The following is a 16,366-nucleotide window of genomic DNA, read 5'->3' as shown; positions in this document are numbered from 1 at the left end:
AGCATTTCTCCTGCGGTGTATATAGCAGTGTATACAGATACTGGAAGCCTGTGCTAGCATTTCTCCTGCGGTGTATATAGTAGTATATAGCAGTGTATACAGATACTGGAAGCCTGTGCTAGCATTTCTCCTGCAGTGTATATAGCAGTGTAAACAGGTACTGGAAGCCTGTGCGAGCATTTCTCCTGCAGTGTATATAGTAGTATATAGCAGTGTATACGGATACTGGAAGCCTGTGCTAGCATTTCTCCTGCGGTGTATATAGTAGTATATAGCAGTGTATACGGATACTGGAAGCCTGTGCTAGCATTTCTCCTGCGGTGTATATAGTAGTATATACGGATACTGGAAGCCTGTGCTAGCATTTCTCCTGCGGAGTATATAGTAGTATATAGCAGTGTATACGGATACTGGAAGCCTGTGCTAGCATTTCTCCTGCGGTGTATATAGCAGTATATAGCAGTGTATACGGATACTGGAAGCCTGTGCTAGCATTTCTCCTGCGGTGTATATAGTAGTATATAGCAGTGTATACGGATACTGGAAGCCTGTGCTAGCATTTCTCCTGCGGTGTATATAGTAGTATATACGGATACTGGAAGCCTGTGCTAGCATTTCTCCTGCGGAGTATATAGTAGTATATAGCAGTGTATACGGATACTGGAAGCCTGTGCTAGCATTTCTCCTGCGGTGTATATAGCAGTATATAGCAGTGTATACGGATACTGGAAGCCTGTGCTAGCATTTCTCCTGCGGTGTATATAGTAGTATATACGGATACTGGAAGCCTGTGTTAGCATTTCTCCTGCGGTGTATATAGTAGTATATAGCAGTGTATACGGATACTGGAAGCCTGTGCTAGCATTTCTCCTGCGGTGTATATAGTAGTATATAGCAGTGTATACAGATACTGGAAGCCTGTGTTAGCATTTCTCCTGCGGTGTATATAGTAGTATATAGCAGTGTATACGGATACTGGAAGCCTGTGCTAGCATTTCTCCTGCAGTGTATATAGTAGTATATAGCAGTGTATACGGATACTGGAAGCCTGTGCTAGCATTTCTCCTGCAGTGTATATAGTAGTATATAGCAGTGTATACGGATACTGGAAGCCTGTGCTAGCATTTCTCCTGCAGTGTATATAGTAGTATATAGCAGTGTATACAGATACTGGAAGCCTGTGCTAGCATTTCTCCTGCGGTGTATATAGTAGTATATAGCAGTGTATACGGATACTGGAAGCCTGCGCTAGCATTTCTCCTGCGGTGTATATAGTAGTATATAGCAGAGTATATGGATACTGGAAACCTGTGCTAGCATTTCTCCTGCGGTGTATATAGTAGTATATAACAGTGTGTACCGATACTGGAAGCCTGTGCTAGCATTTCTCCTGCGGTGTATATAGTTGTATATAGCAGTGTATACGGATACTGGAAGCCTGTGCTAGCATTTCTCCTGCGGTGTATATAGTAGTATATAGCAGTGTATACAGATACTGAAAGCCTGTGCTAGCATTTCTCCTGCGGTGTATATAGTAGTATATAGCAGTGTATACGGATACTGGAAGCCTGTGCTAGCATTTCTCCTGCAAAGTATATAGTAGTATATAGCAGTGTATACGGATACTGGAAGCCTGTGCTAGCATTACTCCTGCAGTGTATATAGTAGTATATAGCAGTGTATACAGATACTGGAAGCCTGTGCTAGCATTTCTCCTGCGGTGTATATAGTACTATATAGCAGTGTATACGGATACTGGAAGCCTGTGCTAGCATTTCTCCTGCGGTGTATATAGTAGTATATAGCAGTGTATACGGATACTGGAAGCCTGTGCTAGCATTTCTCCTGTGGTGTATATAGTAGTATATACGGATACTGGAAGCCTGTGTTAGCATTTCTCCTGCGGTGTATATAGTAGTATATAGCAGTGTATACGGATACTGGAAGCCTGTGCTAGCATTTCTCCTGCGGTGTATATAGTAGTATATAGCAGTGTATACGGATACTGGAAGCCTGTGCTAGCATTTCTCCTGCAGTGTATATAGTAGTATATAGCAGTGTATACGGATACTGGATGCCTGTGTTAGCATTTCTCCTGCGGTGTATATAGTAGTATATAGCAGTGTATACGGATACTGGAAGCCTGTGCTAGCATTTCTCCTGCGGTGTATATAGTAGTATATAGCAGTGTATACAGATACTGGAAGCCTGTGTTAGCATTTCTCCTGCGGTGTATATAGTAGTATATAGCAGTGTATACGGATACTGGAAGCCTGTGCTAGCATTTCTCCTGCAGTGTATATAGTAGTATATAGCAGTGTATACGGATACTGGAAGCCTGTGCTAGCATTTCTCCTGCAGTGTATATAGTAGTATATAGCAGTGTATACGGATACTGGAAGCCTGTGCTAGCATTTTTCCTGCAGTGTATATAGTAGTATATAGCAGTGTATACAGATACTGGAAGCCTGTGCTAACATTTCTCCTGCGGTGTATATAGTAGTATATAGCAGTGTATACGGATACTGGAAGCCTGCGCTAGCATTTCTCCTGCGGTGTATATAGTAGTATATAGCAGAGTATATGGATACTGGAAACCTGTGCTAGCATTTCTCCTGCGGTGTATATAGTAGTATATAACAGTGTATACCGATACTGGAAGCCTGTGCTAGCATTTCTCCTGCGGTGTATATAGTTGTATATAGCAGTGTATACGGATACTGGAAGCCTGTGCTAGCATTTCTCCTGCGGTGTATATAGTAGTATATAGCAGTGTATACGGATACTGGAAGCCTGTGCTAGCATTTCTCCTGCGGTGTATATAGTTGTATAAAGCAGTGTATACGGATACTGGAAGCCTGTGCTGGCATTTCTCCTGCGGTGTATATAGTAGTATATAGCAGTGTATACGGATACTGGAAGCCTGTGCTAGCATTTCTCCTGCGGTGTATATAGTAGTATATAGCAGTGTATACGGATACTGGAAGCCTGTGCTAGCATTTCTCCTGCGGTGTATATAGTAGTATATAGCAGTGTATACGGATACTGGAAGCCTGTGCTAGCATTTCTCCTGCAGAGTATATAGTAGTATATAGCAGTGTATACGGATACTGGAAGCCTGTGCTAGCATTTCTCCTGCGGTGTATATAGTAGTATATAGCAGTGTATACGGATACTGGAAGCCTGTGCTAGCATTTCTCCTGCGGTGTATATAGTAGTATATAGCAGTGTATACGGATACTGGAAGCCTGTGCTAGCATTACTCCTGCGGTGTATATAGTAGTATATAGCAGTGTATACGGATACTGGAAGCCTGTGTTAGCATTTCTCCTGCGGTGTATATAGTAGTATATAGCAGTGTATACGGATACTGGAAGCCTGTGCTAGCATTTCTCCTGCGGTGTATATAGTAGTATATAGCAGTGTATACGGATACTGGAAGCCTGTGCTAGCATTTCTCCTGCAGTGTATATAGTAGTATATAGCAGTGTATACGGATACTGGAAGCCTGTGTTAGCATTTCTCCTGTGGTGTATATAGCAGTGTATACGGATACTGGAAGCCTGTGCTAGCATTTCTCCTGCGGTGTATATAGTAGTATATAGCAGTGTATACAGATACTGGAAGCCTGTGCTAGCATTTCTCCTGTGGTGTATATAGTAGTATATACGGATACTGCAAGCCTGTGTTAGCATTTCTCCTGCGGTGTATATAGTAGTATATAGCAGTGTATACGGATACTGGAAGCCTGTGCTAGCATTTCTCCTGCGGTGTATATAGTAGTATATAGCAGTGTATACGGATACTGGAAGCCTGTGCTAGCATTTCTCCTGCAGTGTATATAGTAGTATATAGCAGTGTATACGGATACTGGATGCCTGTGTTAGCATTTCTCCTGCGGTGTATATAGTAGTATATAGCAGTGTATACGGATACTGGAAGCCTGTGCTAGCATTTCTCCTGCGGTGTATATAGTAGTATATAGCAGTGTATACAGATACTGGAAGCCTGTGTTAGCATTTCTCCTGCGGTGTATATAGTAGTATATAGCAGTGTATACGGATACTGGAAGCCTGTGCTAGCATTTCTCCTGCAGTGTATATAGTAGTATATAGCAGTGTATATGGATACTGGAAGCCTGTGCTAGCATTTCTCCTGCTGTGTATATAGTAGTATATAGCAGTGTATACGGATACTGGAAGCCTGTGCTAGCATTTCTCCTGCGGTGTATATAGTAGTATATAGCAGTGTATACGGATACTGGAAGCCTGTGCTAGCATTTCTCCTGCAGTGTATATAGTAGTATATAGCAGTGTATACGGATACTGGAAGCCTGTGCTAGCATTTTTCCTGCAGTGTATATAGTAGTATATAGCAGTGTATACAGATACTGGAAGCCTGTGCTAACATTTCTCCTGCGGTGTATATAGTAGTATATAGCAGTGTATACGGATACTGGAAGCCTGCGCTAGCATTTCTCCTGCGGTGTATATAGTAGTATATAGCAGAGTATATGGATACTGGAAACCTGTGCTAGCATTTCTCCTGCGGTGTATATAGTAGTATATAACAGTGTATACCGATACTGGAAGCCTGTGCTAGCATTTCTCCTGCGGTGTATATAGTTGTATATAGCAGTGTATACAGATACTGGAAGCCTGTGCTAGCATTTCTCCTGCGGTGTATATAGTAGTATATAGCAGTGTATACAGATACTGAAAGCCTGTGCTAGCATTTCTCCTGCGGTGTATATAGTAGTATATAGCAGTGTATACGGATACTGGAAGCCTGTGCTAGCATTTCTCCTGCAGAGTATATAGTAGTATATAGCAGTGTATACGGATACTGGAAGCCTGTGCTAGCATTTCTCCTGCGGTGTATATAGTAGTATATAGCAGTGTATACGGATACTGGAAGCCTGTGCTAGCATTTCTCCTGCGGTGTATATAGTAGTATATAGCAGTGTATACGGATACTGGAAGCCTGTGCTAGCATTTCTCCTGCAGAGTATATAGTAGTATATAGCAGTGTATACGGATACTGGAAGCCTGTGCTAGCATTTCTCCTGCGGTGTATATAGTAGTATATAGCAGTGTATACGGATACTGGAAGCCTGTGCTAGCATTTCTCCTGCGGTGTATATAGTAGTATATAGCAGTGTATACGGATACTGGAAGCCTGTGCTAGCATTACTCCTGCGGTGTATATAGTAGTATATAGCAGTGTATACGGATACTGGAAGCCTGTGTTAGCATTTCTCCTGCGGTGTATATAGTAGTATATAGCAGTGTATACGGATACTGGAAGCCTGTGCTAGCATTTCTCCTGCGGTGTATATAGTAGTATATAGCAGTGTATACGGATACTGGAAGCCTGTGCTAGCATTTCTCCTGCGGTGTATATAGTAGTATATAGCAGTGTATACGGATACTGGAAGCCTGTGTTAGCATTTCTCCTGTGGTGTATATAGTAGTATATAGCAGTGTATACGGATACTGGAAGCCTGTGCTAGCATTTCTCCTGCGGTGTATATAGTAGTATATAGCAGTGTATACAGATACTGGAAGCCTGTGTTAGCATTTCTCCTGCGGTGTATATAGTAGTATATAGCAGTGTATACGGATACTGGAAGCCTGTGCTAGCATTTCTCCTGCAGTGTATATAGTAGTATATAGCAGTGTATACGGATACTGGAAGCCTGTGCTAGCATTTCTCCTGCAGTGTATATAGTAGTATATAGCAGTGTATACAGATACTGGAAGCCTGTGCTAGCATTTCTCCTGCAGTGTATATAGTAGTATATAGCAGTGTATACGGATACTGGAAGCCTGTGCTAGCATTTCTCCTGCAGTGTATATAGTAGTATATAGCAGGGTATACAGATACTGGAAGCCTGTGCTAGCATTTCTCCTGCGGTGTATATAGTAGTATATAGCAGTGTATACGGATACTGGAAGCCTGCGCTAGCATTTCTCCTGCGGTGTATATAGTAGTATATAGCAGAGTATATGGATACTGGAAACCTGTGCTAGCATTTCTCCTGCGGTGTATATAGTAGTATATAACAGTGTATACCGATACTGGAAGCCTGTGCTAGCATTTCTCCTGCGGTGTATATAGTTGTATATAGCAGTGTATACGGATACTGGAAGCCTGTGCTAGCATTTCTCCTGCGGTGTATATAGTAGTATATAGCAGTGTATACAGATACTGAAAGCCTGTGCTAGCATTTCTCCTGCGGTGTATATAGTAGTATATAGCAGTGTATACGGATACTGGAAGCCTGTGCTAGCATTTCTCCTGCAGAGTATATAGTAGTATATAGCAGTGTATACGGATACTGGAAGCCTGTGCTAGCATTACTCCTGCGGTGTATATAGTAGTATATAGCAGTGTATACAGATACTGGAAGCCTGTGCTAGCATTTCTCCTGTGGTGTATATAGTAGTATATACGGATACTGGAAGCCTGTGTTAGCATTTCTCCTGCGGTGTATATAGTAGTATATAGCAGTGTATACGGATACTGGAAGCCTGTGCTAGCATTTCTCCTGCGGTGTATATAGTAGTATATAGCAGTGTATACGGATACTGGAAGCTTGTGCTAGCATTTCTCCTGCGGTGTATATAGCAGTGTATACGGATACTGGAAACTGCTAGCATTTCTCCTGCGGTGTATATACTAGTATATAGCAGTGTATACGTATACTGGAAGCCTGTGCTAGCATTTCTCCTGCGGTGTATATAGTAGTATATAGCAGTGTATATGGATACTGGAAGCCTGTGCTGGCATTTCTCCTGCGGTGTATATAGTAGTATATAGCAGTGTATACAGATACTGGAAGCCTGTGCTAGCATTTCTCCTGCGGTGTATATAGTAGTATATAGCAGTGTATACAGATACTGGAAGCCTGTGCTAGCATTTCTCCTGCGGTGTATATAGTTGTATAAAGCAGTGTATACGGATACTGGAAGCCTGTGCTAGCATTTCTCCTGCGGTGTATATAGTAGTATATAGCAGTGTATACAGATACTGAAAGCCTGTGCTAGCATTTCTCCTGCGGTGTATATAGTAGTATATAGCAGTGTATACGGATACTGGAAGCCTGTGCTAGCATTTCTCCTGCAGAGTATATAGTAGTATATAGCAGTGTATACGGATACTGGAAGCCTGTGCTAGCATTACTCCTGCAGTGTATATAGTAGTATATAGCAGTGTATACAGATACTGGAAGCCTGTGCTAGCATTTCTCCTGCGGTGTATATAGTAGTATATAGCAGTGTATACGGATACTGGAAGCCTGTGCTAGCATTTCTCCTGCGGTGTATATAGTAGTATATAGCAGTGTATACGGATACTGGAAGCCTGTGCTAGCATTTCTCCTGCAGTGTATATAGTAGTATATAGCAGTGTATACGGATACTGGAAGCCTGTGCTAGCATTTCTCCTGCAGTGTATATAGTAGTATATAGCAGTGTATACGGATACTGGAAGCCTGTGCTAGCATTTCTCCTGCAGTGTATATAGTAGTATATAGCAGTGTATACGGATACTGGAAGCCTGTGCTAGCATTTCTCCTGCAGTGTATATAGTAGTATATAGCAGTGTATACAGATACTGGAAGCCTGTGCTAGCATTTCTCCTGCAGTGTATATAGTAGTATATAGCAGTGTATACGGATACTGGAAGCCTGTGCTAGCATTTCTCCTGCAGTGTATATAGTAGTATATAGCAGGGTATACAGATACTGGAAGCCTGTGCTAGCATTTCTCCTGCGGTGTATATAGTAGTATATAGCAGTGTATACGGATACTGGAAGCCTGCGCTAGCATTTCTCCTGCGGTGTATATAGTAGTATATAGCAGAGTATATGGATACTGGAAACCTGTGCTAGCATTTCTCCTGCGGTGTATATAGTAGTATATAACAGTGTATACCGATACTGGAAGCCTGTGCTAGCATTTCTCCTGCGGTGTATATAGTTGTATATAGCAGCGTATACGGATACTGGAAGCCTGTGCTAGCATTTCTCCTGCGGTGTATATAGTAGTATATAGCAGTGTATACAGATACTGAAAGCCTGTGCTAGCATTTCTCCTGCGGTGTATATAGTAGTATATAGCAGTGTATACGGATACTGGAAGCCTGTGCTAGCATTTCTCCTGCAGAGTATATAGTAGTATATAGCAGTGTATACGGATACTGGAAGCCTGTGCTAGCATTACTCCTGCGGTGTATATAGTAGTATATAGCAGTGTATACAGATACTGGAAGCCTGTGCTAGCATTTCTCCTGCGGTGTATATAGTAGTATATAGCAGTGTATACGGATACTGGAAGCCTGTGCTAGCATTTCTCCTGCAGTGTATATAGTAGTATATAGCAGTGTATACGGATACTGGAAGCCTGTGCTAGCATTTCTCCTGTGGTGTATATAGTAGTATATACGGATACTGGAAGCCTGTGTTAGCATTTCTCCTGCGGTGTATATAGTAGTATATAGCAGTGTATACGGATACTGGAAGCCTGTGCTAGCATTTCTCCTGCGGTGTATATAGTAGTATATAGCAGTGTATACGGATACTGGAAGCTTGTGCTAGCATTTCTCCTGCGGTGTATATAGCAGTGTATACGGATACTGGAAACTGCTAGCATTTCTCCTGCGGTGTATATACTAGTATATAGCAGTGTATACGTATACTGGAAGCCTGTGCTAGCATTTCTCCTGCGGTGTATATAGTAGTATATAGCAGTGTATATGGATACTGGAAGCCTGTGCTGGCATTTCTCCTGCGGTGTATATAGTAGTATATAGCAGTGTATACAGATACTGGAAGCCTGTGCTAGCATTTCTCCTGCGGTGTATATAGTAGTATATAGCAGTGTATACAGATACTGGAAGCCTGTGCTAGCATTTCTCCTGCGGTGTATATAGTTGTATAAAGCAGTGTATACGGATACTGGAAGCCTGTGCTAGCATTTCTCCTGCGGTGTATATAGTAGTATATAGCAGTGTATACGGATACTGGAAGCCTGTGCTAGCATTTCTCCTGCGGTGTATATAGTAGTATATAGCAGTGTATACAGATACTGGAAGCCTGTGCTAGCATTTCTCCTGCGGTGTATATAGTAGTATATAGCAGTGTATACAGATACTGGAAGCCTGTGCTAGCATTTCTCCTGCGGTGTATATAGTAGTATATAGCAGTATATAGAGAAGAGGGTTGCATTGACAATCCAACACAATGGGCAGCACATTGAACACATTTTATAAGTGGTCAGAAACTTGTAAATAACTCATGATAGAATAAAGTTACGTTAAAACCAAACACATCATTGTTTTTCTTGTGAAATTCCCAATAGGTTTGATGTGTCACATGACCCTCGTCCTATTGAAAAAACAAAAGTTGGATTCAAAATGGCCGACTTCAAAATGTCCGCCATGGTCACCACCCATCTTGAAAAGCTTCCCTCCTCACATATACTAATGTGCCACAAACAGGAAGTTATCACCAACCATTCCCATTTTATTAAGGTGTATCCATAGAAATGGCCCAGCCTGTGTATTATATACTCCCAGAATCTATATTATATTCCCCAGAATCTATATTATATGCCCCCAGAATCTATATTATATACCCCCAGAATCTATATTATATTCCCCAGAATCTATATTATATGCCCCCAGAATCAATATTATATGCCCCCAGAATCTATATTATATTCCCCAGAATCTATATTATATGCCCCCAGAATCTATATTATATACCCCCAGAATCTATATTATATTCCCCAGAATCTATATTATATGCCCCCAGAATCAATATTATATGCCCCCAGAATCTATATTATATACCCCCAGAATCTATATTATATCCCCCAGAATCAATATTATATGCCCCCAGAATCTATATTATATCCCCCAGAATCTATTATATTCCCCAGAATCTATATTATATGCCCTCAGAATCTATATTATATCCCCCAGAATCTATATTATATGCCCCCAGAATCTATATTATATCCCCCAGAATCTATATTATATTCCCCAGAATCTATATTATATTCCCCAGAATCTATATTATATACCCCCTGAATCTATATTATATACCCCAGAATCTATATTATACGCCCCCAGAGTCTATATTATATTCCCCAGAATCTATATTATATTTCATAGAATCTATATTATACACCCCCAGAATCTATATTATATTCCCCAGAATCTATATTATATGCCCCCAGAATCTATATTATACCCCCCAGAATCTATATTATACCCCCCACAGAATCTATATTATATTCCCCCAGAATCTATATTATATTCCCCAGAATCTATATTATATACCCCCAGAATCTATATCATATTATCCAGAATCTATATTATATGCCCCCAGAATCTATATTATATCCCCCAGAATCTATATTATATGCCCCCAGAATCTATATTATATACCCCCAGAATCTATATTATATTCCCCAGAATCTATATTATATTCCCCAGAATCTATATTATATTCCCCAGAATCTATATTATATGCCCCCAGAATCTATATTATACACCCCCAGAATCTATATTATATCCCCCAGAATCTATATTATACACCCCCAGAATCTATATTATATCCCCCAGAATCTATATTATATGCCCCCAGAATCTATATTATACACCCCCAGAATCTATATTATATTCCCCAGAATCTATATTATATGCCCCCAGAATCTATATTATATTCCCCCAGAATCTATATTATATTCCCCAGAATCTATATTATATGCCCCAGAATCTATATTATACACCCCCAGAATCTATATTATATTCCCCAGAATCTATATTATATGCCCCCAGAATCTATATTATATTCCCCCAGAATCTATATTATACGCCCCCAGAATCTATATTATATGCCCCCAGAATCTATATTATATTCCCCAGAATCTATATTATATACCCCCAGAATCTATATCATATTATCCAGAATCTATATTATATGCCCCCAGAATCTATATTATACACCCCCAGAATCTATATTATATACCCCCAGAATCTATATTATATGTCCCCAGAATCTATATTATATTCCGCAGAATCTATATTATATCCCCCAGAATCTATATTATATGCCCCCAGCATCTATATTATATGCCCCCAGAATCTATATTATATACCCCCAGAATCTATATTATATACCCCCAGAATCTATATTATATTCCCCAGAATCTATATTATATGCCCCCAGAATCTATATTATATCCCCCAGAATCTATATTATATTCCCCCATAATCTATATTATATTCCCCAGAATCTATATTATATACCCCCAGAATCTATTATATGCCCCCAGAATCTATATTATACTCCCCCAGAATCTATATTATATTCCCCAGAATCTATATTATATCCCCCAGAATCTATATTATATCCCCCAGAATCTATATTATATACCCCCAGAATCTATATTATATTCCCCAGAATCTATATTATATGCCCCCAGAATCTATATTATATTCCCCAGAATCTATATTATATTCCCCCAGAATCTATATTATATACCCCCAGAATCTATATTATATCCCCCAGAATCTATATTATATACCCCCAGAATCTATATTATATACCCCCAGAATCTATATTATATGCCCCAGAATCTATATTATATACCCCCCAGAATCTATATTATATACCCCCAGAATCTATATTATATCCCCCAGAATCTATATTATATCCCCCAGAATCTATATTATATGCCCCAGAATCTTGTGGTCTCTGGCAAATGCCAAACGTCCTGCACGGTGTTGGGCTGTAAGCACAACCCCCACCTGTGAATGTCAGGCCCTCATACCTCCCTCATGGAGTCTGTTTCTGACTGATTGAGTGGACACATGTACATTTGTGGCCTGCTGGAGGTCATTTTGCAGGGCTCTGGCAGTGCTCCTCCTTGTTGCACAAAGGCGGAGGTAGCGGTCCTGCTGCTGGGTTGTTCCCTCCTACGGCCTCCTCCACGTCTCCTGATGTACTGGCCTGTCTCCTGGTAGCGCCTCCATGCTCTGGACACTACGCTGACAGACACAGCAAACCTTCTTGCCACAGCTCGCATTGATGTGCCATCCTGGATGAGCTGCACTACCTGAGCCACTTGTGTGGGTTGTAGACTCCGTCTCATGCTACCACTAGAGTGAAAGCACTGCCAGCATTCAAAAGTGACCAAAACATCAGCCAGGAAGCATAGGAGCTGAGAAGTGGTCTGTGGTCACCACCTGGAGAACCACTCCTTTATTGGGGGTGTCTTGCTAATTGCCTATAATTTCCACCTGTTGTCTGTTCCATTTGTACAACAGCATGTGAAATTGATTGTCAATCAGTGTTGCTTCCTGAGTGGACAGTGGGATTTCACACAAGTGTCAGTGACTTGTGTTACATTGTGTTGTTTGTGTTCCCTTTATTTTTTAGAGCAGTGTAGATGCTGGGGGCATATAATATAGATTCTGGGGGCATATAATATAGATTCTGGGGGCATATAATATAGATTCTGGGGAATATAATATAGATTCTGTGGGAATATAATATAGATGCTGGGGGCATATAATATAGATTCTGGGGGTATATAATATAGATTCTGGGGAATATAATATAGATTCTGTGGGAATATAATATAGATGCTGGGGGCATATAATATAGATTCTGGGGGTATATAATATAGATTCTGGGGCATATAATATAGATTCTGGGGGAATATAATATAGATTCTGGGGGTATATAATATAGATTCTGGGGAATAAAATATAGATTCTGGGGAATAAAATATAGATTCTGGGGAATATAATATAGATTCTGGGGGTGTATAATATAGATTCTGGGGGCGTATAATATAGATTCTGGGGTATATAATATAGATTCTGGGGGCATAGAATATAGATTCTGGGGGTATATAATATAGATTCTGGGGAATATAATATAGATTCTGGGGGAATATAATATAGATTCTGGGGAATAAAATATAGATTCTGGGGGTGTATAATATAGATTCTGGGGGCGTATAATATAGATTCTGGGGGCATATAATATAGATTCTGGGGTATATAATATAAATTCTGGGGGCATATAATATAGATTCTGGGGGCATATAATAGATTCTGGGGGTATATAATATAGATTCTGGGGGCATATAATATAGATTCTGTGGGCATATAATATAGATTCTGGGGGCGTATAATATAGATTCTGGGGGCGTATAATATAGATTCTGTGGGCATATAATATAGATTCTGGGGGCATATAATATAGATTCTGTGGGAATATAATATAGATTCTGGGGAATATAATATAGATTCTGTGGGAATATAATATAGATTCTGGGGAATATAATATAGATTCTGGGGGCATATAATATAGATTCTGGGGGTGTATAATATAGATTCTGGGGGTGTATAATATAGATTCTGGGGGCATATAATATAGATTCTGGATAATATGATATAGATTCTGGGGGTATATAATATAGATTCTGGGGAATATAATATAGATTCTGGGGTCATATAATATAGATTCTGGGGGCATATAATATAGATTCTGGGGTCGTATAATATAGATTCTGGGGGCGTATAATATAGATTCTGGGGGCGTATAATATAGATTCTGGGGGCATATAATATAGATTCTGGGGGTATATAATATAGATTCTGGGGAATATAATATAGATTCTGGGGGCATATAATATAGATTCTGGGGGCATATAATATAGATTCTGGGGGCATATAATATAGATTCTGAGGAATATAATATAGATTCTGGGGGCATATAATATAGATTCTGGGGGTATATAATATAGATTTTGGGGTCATAATATAGATTCTGGGGTCATATAATATAGATTCTGGGGAATATAATATAGATTCTGGGGGCATATAATATAGATTCTGGGGGCATATAATATAGATTCTGGGGGCATATAATATAGATTCTAGGGAATATAATATAGATTCTGTGGGGGGTATAATATAGATTCTGGGGGCGTATAATATAGATTCTGGGGAATATAATATAGATTCTGGGGGCGTATAATATAGATTCTGGGGCATATAATATAGATTCTGGGGGCGTATAATATAGATTCTGGGGGCATATAATATAGATTCTGGGGGCATATAATATAGATTCTAGGGAATATAATATAGATTCTGTGGGGGGTATAATATAGATTCTGGGGAATATAATATAGATTCTGGGGGCGTATAATATAGATTCTGGGGGCATATAATATAGATTCTGGGGCATATAATATAGATTCTGGGGGCGTATAATATAGATTCTGGGGGCATATAATATAGATTCTAGGGAATATAATATAGATTCTGTGGGGGGTATAATATAGATTCTGGGGAATATAATATAGATTCTGGGGGCGTATAATATAGATTCTGGGGGTATATAATATAGATTCTGGGGGATATAATATAGATTCTGGGGGCATATAATATAGATTCTGGGGGATATAATATAGATTCTGGGGGCGTATAATATAGATTCTATATCAACCAAATTTTACCCCTAATATAAAGTACAATAAATCACAGGGGAAAATAACGATCTGGGATCAGTAAAAGTGTCAGAACTATTACCACATAAAGAGGCGCCGGTCAGATCTGACAAATGGGCCAAACAGGAAGAGGCATTAAGGGGTTAACAAGAGGAAAGCGGCAAAAAGGTCTCCGAATTATTGTATCTATTAGTTGTAACGATAAAGTTGGTTAAAAAAAAGGTTTGAGTAGAGGTCACATGTTTCCTGTCCAAATAGGAGCTCCGGTCTGCAGCCAGAAAAACTTACAGTAACAGACAGTTCTTCCTCTATAGACCCCGCCCCATCCGGTGACATCACAGCTTCCAGGAGAATCTATGGAAAAGTTGTTGAGTTGCCCATAGTAACCAATCAGATCACTTCTTTCTATTTTCAGAAGCTTTTTTAAAAATTAAAGAACAATCTGATTGGTTGCTAGGGGCAACTCAACAACTTTTCCTCTGGACAGGTTTTGATGAATCTCCCCCTATGTCTTATCCCAGTAATAGGGAGATTACATAGGGAGGAGGTTTGTTACAGTGTGTCACCCCAGTAGTAAGGAGATTACATGAGGAGGAGGTTTGTTACAGTGTGTCACCCCAGTAGTAAGGAGATTACATGAGGAGGAGGTTTGTTACAGTGTGTCACCCCAGTAGTAAGGAGATTACATGAGGAGGGGGTTTGTTACAGTGTGTCACCCCAGTAGTAAGGAGATTACATGAGGAGGAGGTTTGTTACAGTGTGTCACCCCAGTAGTAAGGAGATTACATGAGGAGGGGGTTGGTTACAGTGTGTCACCCCAGTAGTAAGGAGATTACATGAGGAGGGGGTTTGTTACAGTGTGTCACCCCAGTAGTAAGGAGATTACATGTGGAGGAGGTTTGTTACAGTGTGTCACCCCAGTAGTAAGGAGATTACATGAGGAGGAGGTTTGTTACAGTGTGTCACCCCAGTAGTAAGGAGATTATATGAGGAGGAGGTTTGTTACAGTGTGTCACCCCAGTAGTAAGGAGATTACATGAGGAGGAGGTTTGTTACAGTGTGTCACCCCAGTAGTAAGGAGATTACATGTGGAAGAGGTTTGTTACAGTGTGTCACCCCAGTAGTAAGGAGATTATATGAGGAGGAGGTTTGTTACAGTGTGTCACCCCAGTAGTAAGGAGATTACATGAGGAGGAGGTTTGTTACAGTGTGTCACCCCAGTAGTAAGGAGATTATATGAGGAGGGGGTTTGTTACAGTGTGTCACCCGAGTAGTAAGGAGATTACATGAGGAGGAGGTTTGTTACAGTGTGTCACCCCAGCAGTAAGGAGATTACATGAGGAGGAGGTTTGTTACAGTGTGTCACCCCAGTAGTAAGGAGATTACATGAGGAGGAGGTTTGTTACAGTGTGTCGCCCCAGTAGTAAGGAGATTACATGAGGAGGAGGTTTGTTACAGTGTCACCCCAGTAGTAAGGAGATTACATAGGGAGGAGGTTTGTTACAGTGTGTCACCCCAGTAGTAAGGAGATTTTATGAGGAGGAGGTTTGTTACAGTGTGTCACCCCAGTAGTAAGGAGATTACATGAGGAGGAGGTTTGTTACAGTGTGTCACCCCAGTAGTAAGGAGATTACGTGAGGAGGAGGTTTGTTACAGTGTGTCGCCCCAGTAGTAAGGAGATTACATGAGGAGGAGGTTTGCTACAGTGTCACCCCAGTAGTAAGGAGATTACATAGGGAGGAGGTTTGTTACAGTGTGTCACCCCAGTAGTAAGGAGATTTTATGAGGAGGAGGTTTGTTACAGTGTGTCACCCCAGTAGTAAGGAGAT

The 16,366-nt window shown here is 40.3% G+C and overlaps 1 protein-coding gene across 1 annotated transcript in view; it reads right to left on the bottom strand.

Annotated features, from left to right (window-relative positions):
* LOC130306379 (zinc finger protein 845-like) overlaps nucleotides 1–16,366 on the bottom strand; it is a 316,660-nt gene that overhangs the window by 36,595 nt on the left and 263,699 nt on the right. The gene's annotated exons all lie outside the window — the stretch shown is intronic.

This window comes from Hyla sarda, chromosome 1 (assembly GCF_029499605.1).
Source record: "Hyla sarda isolate aHylSar1 chromosome 1, aHylSar1.hap1, whole genome shotgun sequence".
Lineage (NCBI taxonomy): Eukaryota > Metazoa > Chordata > Amphibia > Anura > Hylidae > Hyla > Hyla sarda.
This window is presented reverse-complemented; position numbering and strand designations above follow the sequence as displayed.